The sequence below is a fragment of the Amblyraja radiata genome, chromosome 17, assembly GCF_010909765.2.
Source record: "Amblyraja radiata isolate CabotCenter1 chromosome 17, sAmbRad1.1.pri, whole genome shotgun sequence".
In the NCBI taxonomy this organism is placed as follows: domain Eukaryota; kingdom Metazoa; phylum Chordata; class Chondrichthyes; order Rajiformes; family Rajidae; genus Amblyraja; species Amblyraja radiata.
The window spans coordinates 45220479-45236052 of record NC_045972.1 but is presented as its reverse complement, the minus strand read 5'-3'; positions in this window follow the sequence as shown (position 1 = coordinate 45236052).

Below are 15574 nucleotides of genomic sequence, written 5' to 3'. Positions count from 1 at the left end.
ACCTGGCCCCATTCTCCTGCCTTCCCCCCCATATCCCCTGACACTCATACTAATCAAGAACCTATCAATCTCCGCCTTAAAAATATCCATTGACTCAGCCTCCACTATAAATTCCACCGATTCACTGCCCTCTGATTAAAGAAATTCCTCCTCACCTCCTTTCCAAAGGTATGTTCTTTTATTCTGAGGCTGTGGCCTCTGGTCCTAGACTCTCCCACTAGTGGAAACATCCTCTCCACATCCACTCTATCCAGGCCTTTCACTATTAATTTACCAAAAAATATTTAGTGGTATCACTCCTGTACGCAGTGCAAACTATGTGACTGGTGTGCCTCTGCAAGTAAACCTTGATATTGTTCCCAAATGTGGCAATCCAGTACCAACCGTGGGTAGCCATTGTGCGTTAGACCTTATATAATGTGACAAAGCGACTCAAATGTAGGACAGACCCCTCGTTACACATCGAGAGGCCAGCAAGTCTATAATCTTATCTCAGGTGCATTATCTCTTAAACTGTGGTTTGAATATTTTTTGTTTTTGTTTTGGAAAGACTTTTGTCGGTTCTGTTGGCAGTCGGCTTCTGTGTGAAGGACGGGACGTGATGTAGTGTGCGCTCTTCCTGGGTTTTGAAGTAGTTCTCTGTAAAAGTTATGAAATGGCATCGGAGTCGATGAGGGGCAAGATACCTTACCCCACGAGGGTGACATCCTGAATTCTGGGCGAGGTGGAGGTGATGAGTTTATTGCATAAATGGAAGGAGGTCCTGGTGATTCTATGGACCCTATTTTGTGCTCTGTCGTAAAGGAATTCTGTAAGAGCACTTGCTGCTGATGAGGACGAACTGCTCAAGCCCTTTCACTCAGCAATAACGATATCAATGCAAAAAAAGTCATCTTAATTCTTAAGAAGTTAATAGATTTTAGTTGTTACCGTACAGAAAACAGGAGAGAAAATAAAGGCAAATTTGGCCTTCTATCTCAGTGACGTTTCTGCTGATCATGCTGATGGTTTTGCCTTGAAATTGTAAAACTGTTCACTATCGGAAACTGCAAGTGGCGCAGCGGGTAGAGCTGCTGCTTCACACTGCCAGGGACCCGGGTTCGATCCTGAGCTCGGGTGCTGCCCGTGCGGAGTTTGCGCGTTCTCCCCCGTGGCTGCGCGGGTTTCCTCCGGGCGCTCCGGTTCCCCTGCCACACCCCGAAGACGTGCGGGTTTGAAGGTTGATTGGCTCGACATAAGTGTGAAATTGTCGGGGAGTGGATGAGAAAGTGGGATTACGTAGAACGGGTGTGAACGGGGTGATCGATGGTCGGTGCGGACTCGGTGGGCCGAAGGGCCTGTTTCCACGCTGCATCTCTAAACTGCAAACAAATTGTTATAGAAGGAAACTGCAGATGCTGGAAAATCGAAGGTACACAAAAATGCTGGAGAAACTCAGCGGGTGCAGCAGCATCTATGGAGCGAAGGAAATAGGCAACGTTTCGGGCCCGAAACGTTGCCTATTTCCTTCGCTCCATAGATGCTGCTGCACCCGCTGAGTTTCTCCAGCATTTTTGTGTACCAACAAATTGTTAAAATTGGTAGCAGCAATTAGCCCATTGATTTTAAATCAGGTATTAGTAGACGGTTACCACAGGGAGATCATGTGTATTTCTAGTTGTAATATATCACGGAGGACTCTCTTTGGAGCTAAATCTTTGGACAAATATACAAATAGTAAAGGATAGCCCGGAATGAAGCCTTCAAAGTGATCAAGTGGTCAATTACTGTGTGGCTTGGACTACATTTCACATCTGTGAAAACCATATGTGGCCAGTGGCGGACTGGCCAGGGTGCCAGCTTGCCCGATGGCAAGTGGGCCCCTGATGAAGTGGGCCCCCTATATCAAGTGGGCCCCTGATGAAGTGGGCCCCCTTTGTCTCCTGGCAACCAATATTTTTAGACCCAGTCCGCCACTGAATATGGGACAATGTCTTTCTTGGACAGTTATATCGTTGCTGAAGGACCATAGAAGAAAATGTTTTAAGATTGTGCCGTGCCCAGTCACAGCATCAATCTTGAAGAAAATGCATTGAAAAAAAAACCACATATTCAGGATACTTTTGAAACTTATGAAGAAATTACGAGGCCAGGAAACTGTGTTTCATTAATTTGGGCTCAGACGGAACTGAACCTTGTTAGGTTATGTTCAGAATGCTGCTCGTTTCGCCGTCGAGACCCTCGAAATATACTTTGTATTTATGGAATATATATTGGACTGAGAAATCACAGCATATTAGCTCTATGTGTCCTAGTGTTATAATTATTAGTAACCCTGTGCTATCAACGGTTTGATACACTCATGACCCATCATTAATATATCTTACACGTTTGTGTACATTCCCAATGTATATCATGTTTTCTGATCGCCACGTATAAGAACAGTAAATTTAAATTTGTATTTACATATTGTACCATTCAGATGTAAATCTACTTATTTTACACAGTTCATTATGTTCCCTTCTGAAAGCACGTTTTTATTTCCCCCGCAGTATCCTTAATTGAATATATCTGCCGGTCTTTTGTATAGTATATATAGATGGTTTTGACTAAATGCTTTATTTATTTAATCGTAAACTTGTGCCAACAGAAAACCCCTTTTCATTAAAGGTAAATTAGTCAATTATATTAAAAAGGAACGTGTGTCTGTGAGATTATTTGTTTTACAAAATGATGTGACTAATTTTTTTACATCGATGGTTTCAATGGTGCATTTTTTTGTCACATGTGCAACTGCCGTGTTACACACCCGGATGTTGAGTATAGGAGCAGGGAGGTTCTACTGCAGTTGTACAGGGTCTTGGTGAGAACACACCTGGAGTATTGCGTACAGGTTTGGTCTCCTAATCTGAGGAAATACATTCTTGCCATAGAGGGAGTACAGAGAAGGTTCACCAGACTGATTCCTGGGATGTCAGGACTTTCATATGAAGAAAGACTGGATAGACTCGGCTTGAACTCGCTAGAATTAAGAAGATTGAGGGGGGATCTTATAGAAACGTACAAAATTCTTAAGGGGTTGGACAGGCTAGATGCAGGAAGATTATTCCCGATGTTGGGGAAGTCCAGAACAAGGGGTCACAGTTTAAGGATAAGAGGGAAATCTTTTAGGACCGAGATGAGAAAATCATTTTTTATACTGTGAGTGGTGAATCTGTGGAATTCTCTGCCACAGAAGGTAGTTGAGGCCAGTTCATTGGCTATATTTCAGAGGGAGTTAGATGTGGCCCTTGTGGCTAAAGGGGTCATGGGGTATGGAGAGAAGGCAGGTACAGGATACTGAGTTGGATGATCAGCCATGATCATATTGAATGGCGGTGCAGGCTCGAAGGGCCGAATGGCCTACTCCTGCACCTATTTACTATGTTTCTATGTAATGCTGAGGCTCTGTAAGGAGCTGGTTAGTCCGCACTTGGAGAATAGTGAGCAATTTTGGGCGCCATACCTGAGGAAGGACGTGCCGGCTCTGGAGAGGGTCCATAGGTGGTTTACGAGAATGATGCCCAGGAATAAGAGGGTTCACTTACGATGAGTGTTTGTCGGCACTGGGCCTGTGCTCGCTGGAGTTTAGAAGAATGAGGGGGGACCTCATTTGAAACATACAGAATAGTGCAAGGCTTGGATAGGGCGGATGTGGAGAGGATGTTTCTACTAGTGGGAGAGTCTCAGACTAGAGGTTGTAGCCTCGGAATTAAAGGACGTTCTGTTAGGAAGGAGATGAGGAAGAGTTTCTTTAGTCAGAGGGTGGTGAATCCGTGGATTGGAGGCCACGTCAGTGGATATTTTTAAGGCAGAGATAGATGGATTCTTGATTCGTACGGGGGTTATGGAGAGAAGGCAGGAGGATAGGGTTAGGAGGTAGAGTTGGATAAGCCATGATTGATGGTGGAGTAGACTTGAACCGATCGGCCCGCGAACCGACGTCCCTCTCCCCTCCTCTCTGGCGGCCATCTTTGTGTCCCTGGGGTGCCTTCTGCAGCCGACCTTGAAGCCTGCAGCTGGACGCATTACCCTGGTTCACCCTCGCTCCTCGCGTCTGCCGTCTCCAGTTCCCCCACCGGTCCCGCAGTCCGCCAAGAGGCCACGGCACCTCGCAAAAGCCTCACAGGACCTTACAGTACAGTAAAATTACCCTAAGTGTGTAGGGAGTGGATGAGAAAGTGAGATAACATGGAACTAGTGTGAAAGGGGCAATCGATAGTCGGTGTGAAATCGATGGGCCGAAGGGCCTTTCTACACCCGTATCTCCAGACTAAAAACAAAAACAATGATTGAACCTTTAAAAGTCCACTATTTAAAAATCAAGCATACTCATTAACATAAAAAACCTTTGTTACAAATATCTTTATTCCTGTTACTGTATTGGTTTTTTCTTGAACATCTTATTCAATGCCAATAGCCTTCAGGAAATGGAGACACAAGGAACTGCAGATGCTGGAATCTTGAGCAAAACATAAAGTGCTGGAGTAACTCAATCTGAAGGGAGGGACCTGACCCGAAATGTCATCTGACCATTCCCTCCAAAGATGCTGCCTGACCCGCTGAGTTACTCCAGCACTATGTCATAAGGAATAGGAGTAGAATTGGGCCATTCGGCCCATCAGGTCTACTCCGCCATTCAATCGTGGCTGATCTATCTCTCCCTCCTAACCCCATTCTCCTGCCTTCTCCCCATAACCCCTGACACCTGTGTTTTGGTTGGTCTTCAGGGAAAATGGCTGGATGGAGTTGAGAGTGTTTTAGGGTCATATGTCCCAGATAGAACAATTAAATTCTTAAGGGCCTGTCCCACTTGGCAATTTTTTCGGCGATTGCCGGCGTCATATCAGTGTCGCCAAAAGATTTTGAACATTTCAAAATCCAGCGGCGACAAAAAAAATGTTGCGGCACTTGGAAAAAACACGTGTGCATCAAACCGCGACACGCCAAAAATTTTTTTTCGGTGACCTGATACGTCAGTCCAATGAAGCCGGCAGTCGTCGAAGTTATTGCCAAGTGGGACAGGCCCTTTATTTGCAGCAGCACAACAGAATATGAAAGAGAAAGAAAAAATAATGTTAATTGATTACATGAGATAAAATCCCCGGTTTTATCAAAATTATTTTGGTTAATTACTTTCTTCATGCATTGGTAACAACTGGGTTTTACATGAAAATACATGACAATGCATTTTCCAAACCCATTCCATGTTATTGGTAGCTTATCTAATGAAAACAGTCGGAGTGGACTTTGGTTTATTTTATTTGCTTACGTTGCACCCCTCTCTCTCAGAAACCTCTTAGGCCCCCTTCAGTTGTGGCTGACCATGGGTGTCTCCAGGGTGCTATTCCCTCCATGGAGGACGCCCGTGTGTGACTTTGTTTAACGTGGGGAGACTGGTGCACAGACAGCCACCCCATGGTCCTTGACAGATCTGGGTCAGGATCCAGTGGCATGGAGTCCAAGACGACCGGAGACCCTTTTCTGCTGCAGCCTTCATCCGCCTTCCCTGCCGTTGTGACGCTCCACTAAGGTCAGCCATCGTCCTCCGCCTGTTCCACCGTTGAGATCTTGGTTGGATTGCTCTTTGTCAGAGTCCTCCCCCTCGACCTTACCGCCATGGGTGGCCCTACCAGGAGCACAGCTCCAGACGGCATCACTCTCAGGATCTCAGGTCCACGCCTTCTCCACCACGACAAGGTGACAATCCACCGTGTAGTCTCAGAAACCTATGAAATAATAATGAAAGTAATCAATTATTGAGGTAGAATCTAACTTGCTCAACTATAGTGAAGATGGAAGCACAAATGCTGTGGGAACTCAGTGGAACCAATTAATCCCTGAAACCAGATGAGATTAAATGATAGACACAAAATGCTGGAGTAATTTAGTGGGACAGGCAGCATCTATGGAGAGAAGGAATGAGTGACGTTTCGGGTCGAGACCCTTCTTCAGGCTGAGAGTCAGGGGAGAGGGAGACACAGAGGTAAGGAAGGGCAAGGTGTGAAAATGGGACATCAAAAGAGATGTGGTGGATCTGGAGATGGAGGAAGTATTTCTTGTTGTGTTGCAATATTCACGGATTCCAGAAACATAGCAAATGTATCCAAAGCATTTAGGAAAGGGTGGAGAGAGAAAGTAGAAACCGCTGTTAAAATATCCCCTCAGAACAAGTTGGGAAAATAGCGGAATATATTATTAAAGAAATGGTTGGAGGGCATCATAAAATAGCAAAAGAATCTATCGAGATTCAACATGGATTAATGAAAGGGAAATCTCATTTGACAAACCCGTTAGAGTTTAAATGATTGTACAAAGTAAGTCAGGAGTGTTTTATTGTCATATGTACCGACACAGAACGATGACATTCTCTGACTTGATGGGCCGAAGGGCCTGTTTCCATGCTGTATCTCTGAGGTTCTAGTTTTAGAGATACAGCGTGGAAACAGGCCCTACGGCCCACCGAGTCCGCGCCGACCAGCGATCACCCCCGTACACTAGCAGTATCCTACACACTAGGGGACAATTTACAATTTCGCTGAAGCCATTTAACCTACACACCTGTACGTCTTTGGAGTGTGGGAGGAAACCGGAGCACCCGGAGAAAACCCACGCATGTCACGGGGAGAACGTGCAAACTCCGTACAGACAGCACCCGTGGTCAGGATCTGACTCGGGGTTCTGGCTCCTGTAATGCCCCTGTCCCACTTAGGCGATTTTTTCAGCGACAACAGGCGACTAGGCTGTCGCCACATGGTTGCCGGGGAGTCACCGTTTTTCTGGTCGCCGCTGGATTTTGAAATGTTTAAAACTTTTCAGCGACCGTGGGCTTGGCGCCGATGAGCGTAGCTTGATTTCTCCTGACGTAGGTGCTGTCGTAGGTTGTCGCCGGGTGACGTAGGTTGTCGCCGGTGCTGACTTCATAGAAACATAGAAACATCGAAAATAGGTGCAGGAGTAGGCCATTCGGCCCTTCGAGCCTGCACCGCCAATCAATGTGATCATGGCTGATCATCCAACTCAGTATCCTGTACCTGCCTTCTCTCCATACTCCCTGATCCCTTTAGCCCCAAGGGCCACATCTAACTCCCTCTTAAATATAGCCAATGAACTGACCTCAACTACCTTCTGTGGCAGAGAATTCCAGAGATTCACCACTCTCTGTGTGAAAAAATTTTCCTCATCTCGGTCCCTTATCCTTAAACTGTGACCCCTTGTTCTGGACTTCCCCAACATCGGGAACAATCTTCCTGCATCTAGCTTGTCCAACCTCTTAAGAATTTTGTAAGTTTCTATAAGATTCATTTTTTTTTGTTATTAAAGCAATGATTCTATTTCAAATTTTATGTCGAAAGGGGGTCCAGTCGCCATTTTTTCGGCGACCTGCTGCGACTATGACAGTCGCCTAAAAATAGCCTAAGTGGGACAGGCCCATAAGGCAGCAACTCTACCGCTGCGCCACCATGCCAACCCCTAAGTCTAAAGTCAGCTGGTCTGTTTCCTCTGCGTATCCTGTTTCAGCGGCGTTTGATTACGGTCTTGTATTAAGACAATAATCGTGTCACGCAAGCAGTTCTGCCCAACTATTGTCTGAAGGCAGATCTTGTGGATAGATGAAAGGTTTCACATTGTCTGCTCGATCGGAACACTGTACAAAGCACTGGGGCCCTTTGAGAGTTGCAATGCGTCTGCAAATGATGCGGCCTTTGCACAAACCACCACAAAATGGAAGGATTGTATTAACAATTACTACAAAGACTTGTAACATGGATAGAAACATAGAAACATAGAAATTAGGTGCAGGAGTAGGCCATTCGGCCCTTCGAGCCTGCACCGCCATTCAATATGATCATGGCTGATCATCCAACTCAGTATCCCGTACCTGCCTTCTCTCCATACCCCCTGATACCTTTAGCTACAAGGGCCACATCTAACTCCCTCTTAAATATAGCCAATGAACTGGCCTCAACTACCTTCTGTGGCAGAGAATTCCACAGATTCACCACTCTGTGTGAAAAAATGTTTTTCTCATCTCGGTCCTGAAAGATTTCCCTCTTATCCTTAAACAGTGACCCCTTGTTCTGGACTTCCCCAACATCGGGAACAATCTTCCTGCATCTAGCCTGTCCAACCCCTTAAGAATTTTGTAAGTCGGATTGTAAATTCGGCCCATCAAGTCCACTCCGCCATTCAATCATGGCCGATCTTTTTTTCCCTCTCTACCGCCTTCTCCTGCCCTCTCCCCATAACCCCAGACACCCGTACTAATCAAGAATCTGGCAATCTCTGCCTTAAAAAAACCTCATGACTTGACCTACACTTCCAGCAGCGGCAAAGAATTCCACAGATTCACCACCCTCTGACTAAATAAATTCCTCCTCATCTCCTTCCTAAAGGAATGTCCTTTAATTCTGAGGCTGTGCCCTCTGGTCCTAAACTCTCCCGCTAGTGGAAACATCCTCTCCACATCCACTCTATCCAAGCCTTCTTCAGACACAAAGTGCTGGAGTTTGTACGTTCTCCCTGCGACAGCGTGTGTTTTCTCCGGTTGCTCCGGTTTCCTCCCACATTAGATCGTAAGGTCATAAGTGATAGGATTAGAATTAGGCCATTCGGCCCATCAAGTCTACTCTGCTATGCAATCATGGCTGATCTGTCTCCCTCGTTTCTTGATTAGTACAGGTGTCAGGGGTTATGGGGAGAAGGCAGGAGAGTGCGGTTAGGAGGGAGAGATTGATCGACCATGACTGAATGGCGGAGTTGACTTGATGGCCGAATTCTACTCCTATTCCTTGTGACATGACCTGATGACTCTCCTAACCCCACTCTCCTGCCCCCTCCCCATAACCTCTGACACCTGTACTAATCAAACATTCGAAAGACGTACAGGTTTACATAGAAACATAGAAACATAGAAATTAGGTGCAGGAGTAGGCCATTCGGCCCTTCGAGCCTGCACCGCCATTCAATATGATCATGGCTGATCATCCAACTCAGTATCCTGTACCTGCCTTCTCTCAATAACCTCTGATCCCCTTAGCCACAAGGGCCACATCTAACTCCCTCTTAAATATAGCCAATGAACTGGCCTCGACTACCCTCTGTGGCAGAGAGTTCCAGAGATTCACCACTCTCTGTGTGAAAAAAGTTCTTCTCATCTCGGTTTTAAAGGATTTCCCCCTTATCCTTAAGCTGTGACCCCTTGTCCTGGACTTCCCCAACATCGGGAGCAATCTTCCTGCATCTAGCCGTCCAACCCCTTAAGAATTTTGTAAGTTTCTATAAGATCCCCTCTCAATCTCCTAAATTCTAGAGAGTATAAATCAAGTCTATCCAGTCTTTCTTCATAAGACAGTCCTGACATCCCAGGAATCAGTCTGGTGAACCTTCTCTGCACTCCCTCTATGGCAATAATGTCCTTCCTCAGATTTGGAGACCAAAACTGTACGCAATACTCCAGGTGTGGTCTCACCAAGACCCTGTACAACTGCAGTAGAACCTCCCTGCTCCTATACTCAAATCCTTTGTTTGTAGGTGGACATAGAGTGCCGGAGTAACTCAGCGGGTCAGGCAGCATCTGTGGAGGACATGGATAGGCGACATTTGGGATGGGGGTATGACTCTGTGGGGGAGTGCTTTGATTCCTCTCGGCCCTTGGTGATGTATACGGGTTGATGCCAAGGCAGCCGTGAGAGGGCTTGGCTTCGGCCGCTGTTCTGAGCTGCGAGGGATGGAATCTTCGCCAGAACTCCCACGTCTCATCTCCTGCCAGTGACCGCAGCTGGAAAATTACTTACTTGAACTCTGTGTTAAAAGTGAATCAACTCCGCCTGTCGTTTTAGTCAAACAGACTGTCAGGACCCGATATCTAGGTCACTCTAAGATGCTGGCCAAGCCAGGCGACTCTTGGAGTGCCGGTCCCAATCGCTCCGCTATTTCAAATCCCAGCTCAGTCTAGTTTATTGTCACGCACTGTAGCAACTGCAGATGCTGGTTTAAACCGAAGATAGACACAAAATGCTGGAGTAACTCAGCGGGACAGGCAGCATCTCTGGAGAGAAGGAATGGGTGACATTTCGTGTCGAGACCCTGGGTCTGCAGAAGAGTCTCCACCTGAAACGTTACCCATTCCTTCTCGCCAGAGATGCTGTCTTATCCGTTGAGTTACTCCAGCTTTTTGTGTCTATCTGCGGTACAGTGAAAAGCTTTTGTTGCATGCTAACCAGTCAGCAGAAAGACAATACATCATAAACATACTTTATTAACCGAGTATGTTTTGCAACTTACGAGGAATTTGATTTGCCGTACAGTCATACCAATAAAAAACAACAAAACACACAAAACACATTTTAACATAAACATCCACCACAGTGACCCCTCCACATTCCTCACTGTGATGGAAGGGGAAATTTTTTTTTTTTAAATCCCTTCCCTCCTTTGTTCTCCAGGACAGAAAGTTCAGTGTGGGAATGGGAGGGGGAGTTAACGTGTTTAGCAACCGGGTGATCAGGTAGATTTATGCGGACTGAGCGGATGTGTTCAGCAAAACGATCGCCGAGCCTGCGCTTGGTCTCGCCGACATTGATTTCACTAATTTCAAATAACTTCTGCATTCCCTCCCTCCCTCCCTCCCTCCCCACCCTAGTCATCCTAACAGTTCCACTGGTCGCAACCCTGTACCTCTGCGTAATCACCTCTTCCCCAGCCAACAACGGGCCATTGTGGGTTCCACCCTTCCTTGGTCATCTGCTGCCGGCACTGCTTTGTCCTGGGCCTTTTCCCTACCTCCATTTCCCTCCCCTCCACTCCCAAGTCTGTAGAAGGGCCCTGACCCTAAACATCACCCCAATGTTTTTTCGACACAGACGCTGCCCGATCGGCTGAGGCTGTTCCAGCTACTTCGTGCCTATCTTCAGTCTGAAGAAGGGTCCTGACCCGAAACTGCACAACTGCAGTTGTACACAGTGAGACCACACCTGGAGTATTGTGTGCAGTTTTGGTCCCCTCATTTGAGGAAGGACATTCTTGCTATTGAGGGAGTGCAGCGCAGGTTCACAAGGTTAATTCCCGGGATGGCGGGACTGTCATATGCTGAGAGAATGGAGCAGCTGGGCTTGTACACTCTGGAGTTTAGAAGGATGAGAGGGTATCTCATTGAAACATATAAGATTGTTAAGGGCTTAGACACGCTAGAGGCAGGAAACATGTTCCCGATGTTGGGAGAGTCCAGAACCAGGGGCCACAGTTTAAGAATAAGGAGTAAGCCATTTAGAACGGAGACGAGAAAACACTTTTTCTCACAGAGAGTGGTGAGTCTGCGGAATTCTCTGCCTCAGAGGGCGATGGAGGCAAGTTCTCTGGATGTTTTCAAGAGAAAGTTAGATAGGGCTCTTAAAAATAGCGGAGTCAGGGGATATGGGGAGAAGGCAGGAACGGGGTACTGATTGGGGATGATCAGCCATGATCACATTGAATGGCAGTGCTGGCTCGATGGGCCGAATGGCCTATTCCTGCACCTATTGTCTATTGTCAATTGTCTGTTGAAACGTCACCAATGTTCTCCAGAGATGCTACCTGACCCGCTGAGTTACTCCAGCACTCTGTGAAACGTCACCGATCCATGTTCTCCAGAGATGCTGCCTGACCTGCTGAGTTACTCCAGCACTCTGTGTTTATAAAGAGTGAAACAACTTAAGATTCAGGTCACTCCTCATTCATTGAAGCAATGTGATTTGGCTCTCAACAGAAGGATAACTCTAACATGCCCCAGGATAGCTCTCAATACACTGTGTTTATTGTATTTTTCTACATTTTGTGATTTAGCAGGGCCAGCCAGATTGCTCCGATATCAATATGGTTAATACCTTAACCCAGGCAAAAGTAATAGTGAAGCCTGTTTTCAAACATATTCTTCCCAGTATTTCTGCAGACTTTCATTCTTACGACAAATTTAAGTGTTTTGGCTGCACTCGTATTACTCTTGGCAGAGAGCTCGAGTCTTTCATGAGTTCTGCCTTCAATAAATAAACTGGCTGAGTTACAGTATACATACTACACTTGATTTTGGCAATTGACATCTGAGGACTTAAGTTTCACAGATGACAGCAGCTAAATTGGAGCGTGGCTGGTTGCGGGCATCGGATGGTGAGGGGAGATCTAGTCCCCAGAGGTAGACGCGATGCCAACCTTGAGCTGCCCGCCAAACAACATGAATACACTTTTGAATGGTCAAGAAAGAACTGCAGATGTTGGAAAAATCAAAGGTAGACAAAAATGCTGGAGAAACTCAGCAGGTGAGGCAGCCTCTATGGTGCGAAGGAATAGGTGACGTTTCAGGTCGAGACCCTTCTTCAGACTGATGTGGGGGGGGGGGGGGGGAGGCGGGAAGGAGAAAGGAAGAGGCGGAGACAGTTATCTGGCTCATCAGGGAATCAATAGTTCCCATTCCTTCTCTCCAGAGGTGCTGCCTGTCCTACTGAGTAACTCCAGCATTTTGTGTCTACCTTCGGTGTAAATCAGCATTTGCAGTTCCTTCCTAAGCAATAGTTTAACACCGCTTACAGCTACTGGCATGGCCCCAGAGCAACATTGTGTGTGGCACGGTGGCGCAGCGATATAGTCGCTGCCTGACATGGCCAGGCACCCGGGTTCGATCCTAACTGCGGGTGCCGCCTGTACGGAGTTTGTACGTTCTCCCCGTGACCTGCGTGGGTTTTCTCCAGGTTCTCCAGTTTCCGAGCACAGTTTCTTCGGAAGAAACGAAAGATCTCAGAGAAAACCCACGCAGGTCGCGAGGAGAATGTACAAACTCTGTACAGACAGCGCCCGTGGTCAGAATCAAACCTGGGTCTCTGGTGCTGTGAGGCAGTCAGTCAGTCAGTCAATCAATCAATCAATCAATCAGTTTTATGCGTCACTTGCACATAACGTGCGGTGAAATGAATTTGCCAGCAGCGGTTACAATGAAAAAAGCACACACAAAAACACAATCAAAATTTGACACAAACATCCACCACAGCATTCATCACTGTGGTGGAAGGCACAGAACTTGGCCAGTCCTCCTCCATTTCCCCCGTGGTCGGGACCTCCACCCTCTGCAGCCGTTGCTGCGGGCGTCCAGGTGTGTAGACAAGGTCAAGTCCAGTAAGTCCTGAATCGGTGCCTCCCCACCGGAGACCACGGTGGCTTCAGGTTGGCGTAGGCCGCAGGCCGGCGGTCGAAGATCTAAAGACCCCGCCGCGCTGCAGCCAGAAGCACTGCAGACCGCAGGGCCACCGGTCGGAGATCCTCTCCAGGGGTCCCTCGCTCCACCACTGCGCCACCGTGCCACTCCTGATTTCCCCTGGAATTGTCACGCTACAACACTGAGAGCTACGTTCTGCACTCTGGCATTATTCTCTTTGTTTTACCCTCTGTACATACATACATAGACAACAGGTGCAGGAGGAGGCCATTCGGCCCTTCGAGTCTGCACCGCCATTCAATGTGATCATGGCTGATCATCCACAATCAGTACCCCGTTCCTGCCTTCTCCCCATATCCCCTTGATTCCGCTAGCCCTAAGAGCTCTATCTAACTCTCTTTTGAAAGCATCCAGTGAATCGGCCTCCACTGCCTTCTGAGGCAGAGAATTCCACAAATTCACCACTCTCTGGGTGAAAAAGTATTTCCTCATCCCAGTCCTAAATGGCCTCCCCTTATTCTTAAACTGTGGCCCCTGGTTCTGGACTCCCCCAACATCGGGAAACATGTTTCCTGCATCTACCCTGTCCAATCCCTTAATAATTGTATATGTTTCTATAAGAAGCCCTTTCATCCTCGTAAATTCCGGTGAATACAAGCCCATTCTTTCCTCGTGTATTTGAGCTTGGCTCGATTATATTTATTACTGTATCATTTAATTTGATTGAATAGCGAAACAAAGCTTTTCACTGTACCTAGAGTACACATGACAACAATAAACACGAGTCTCACAGCAATGGCTTTATGTAGAAGCCTTAACAATATCTTCCTGCGGATTTCATGTTCCTTGTTGTAACTTTAAAGAATTCGAAAAAGCATTTACCATTTGTACAGCCCATCAGCAACTAACCAAAAACTGCAGAAGAACTTCTTCTATGGCGTGCACCGCCTAAAGCTGTAAGACCACTTGTTCTGTTTGATCTTGTTTGTGCACGTCAGGTTGATTGCATTCGTCGAAACAGGGTGGACCACGTGAAGGTTGCAATCTCCCCACCCCACTGCAGAACTTAATAATACACCTTGAATCTTTGAAATAACCAAATGATTATGAAACACTTTCAGGTAGACAACATTGCTGGAGAAACTCAGCAGGTGAGGCAGCATCTATGGAGTGATGCTGCCTCACCCGCTGAGTTTCTCCAGCATTTTTGTCTACCTTCGATTTTTCCAGCATCAGCAGTTCTTTCTTAAACATGAAACACTTTCAGATTTCTTTGTTTCGCCTACCACATCAGAACCACTTTCTGGAGAAGAAATTTCAAAAGCAATGTTACCCTGAATAGCTGGTCTCATGTAAAGCACATATTGAAGGAACTGCAGATGCTGGTTTAAATCGAAGATGGACACAAAATGCTGGAGTAACTCAGCGGGACAGGCAGTAACTCTGGAGAGAAGGAATGGGTGACGTTTCAGATAAGAGACCCTTCTTCAGTCTGAAGACCTGACCGTCACCCATTCCTTCTCTCCAGACTTTAAGACAACCTACAACATCCCAAATTGTCGCCACTGTCGCAGAAAATTTTTCAACATGTTGACAATTTTGCTGCAGTTGCCTGTAATCGCCCAAAAAAATCGCATGTGGGACAGAAGTGTACAAGGATCGCTGGTCGGTGCAGACTCGATGGGCTGAAGGGCCTGTTACTGCGCTGTATCTCTGAACTAAACTATATGAATCCTAATATAAGCCTATTTATATTATATTATAAAATAAATAGGACTATTTATGTAATATAATATAATATAATATAATATAATATAATATAATATAATATAATATAATATAATATAATATAATATAGTCCTAATTAGTCCTAATTAGTCCTAATATAGAATATGTTTATAGTCTATATATATATATATTCTATATTAGGACTAATTGGACTATATTATAAAATATTAATATATAATCTATATTTAGTTGTATATATTTCTATACAAATATCATTTATTTATTTATATATACACAAGTAAATCTCTATACATCAAACTCTGATCTTGGATGTGTGTATTTGTGCGATGTTCGTGTGTGTTTCACATCTCCTCGAAAACACGACGCGCTAACGGTGAAAGTTTTACATATTCCGATAGAGATTCACGCCGTGGTGACAAAAATCGCCTTATCTGAAAAATTCGTGCATTATTTCTCCAGTTATTTATGAAAATATTCAAATATTTCAAATAGCTTGGAAAATAAACGAGATGGTCTCGCTGGTGAAGTCACGACGGCCCTGCTCCTCGCGGCCTGCTGCCCTATGTTCCACGTGCAGCGAGTGACGTCGCCCCCCTCCCCCCTCCTCCCTCCCTGGTTCTTCAA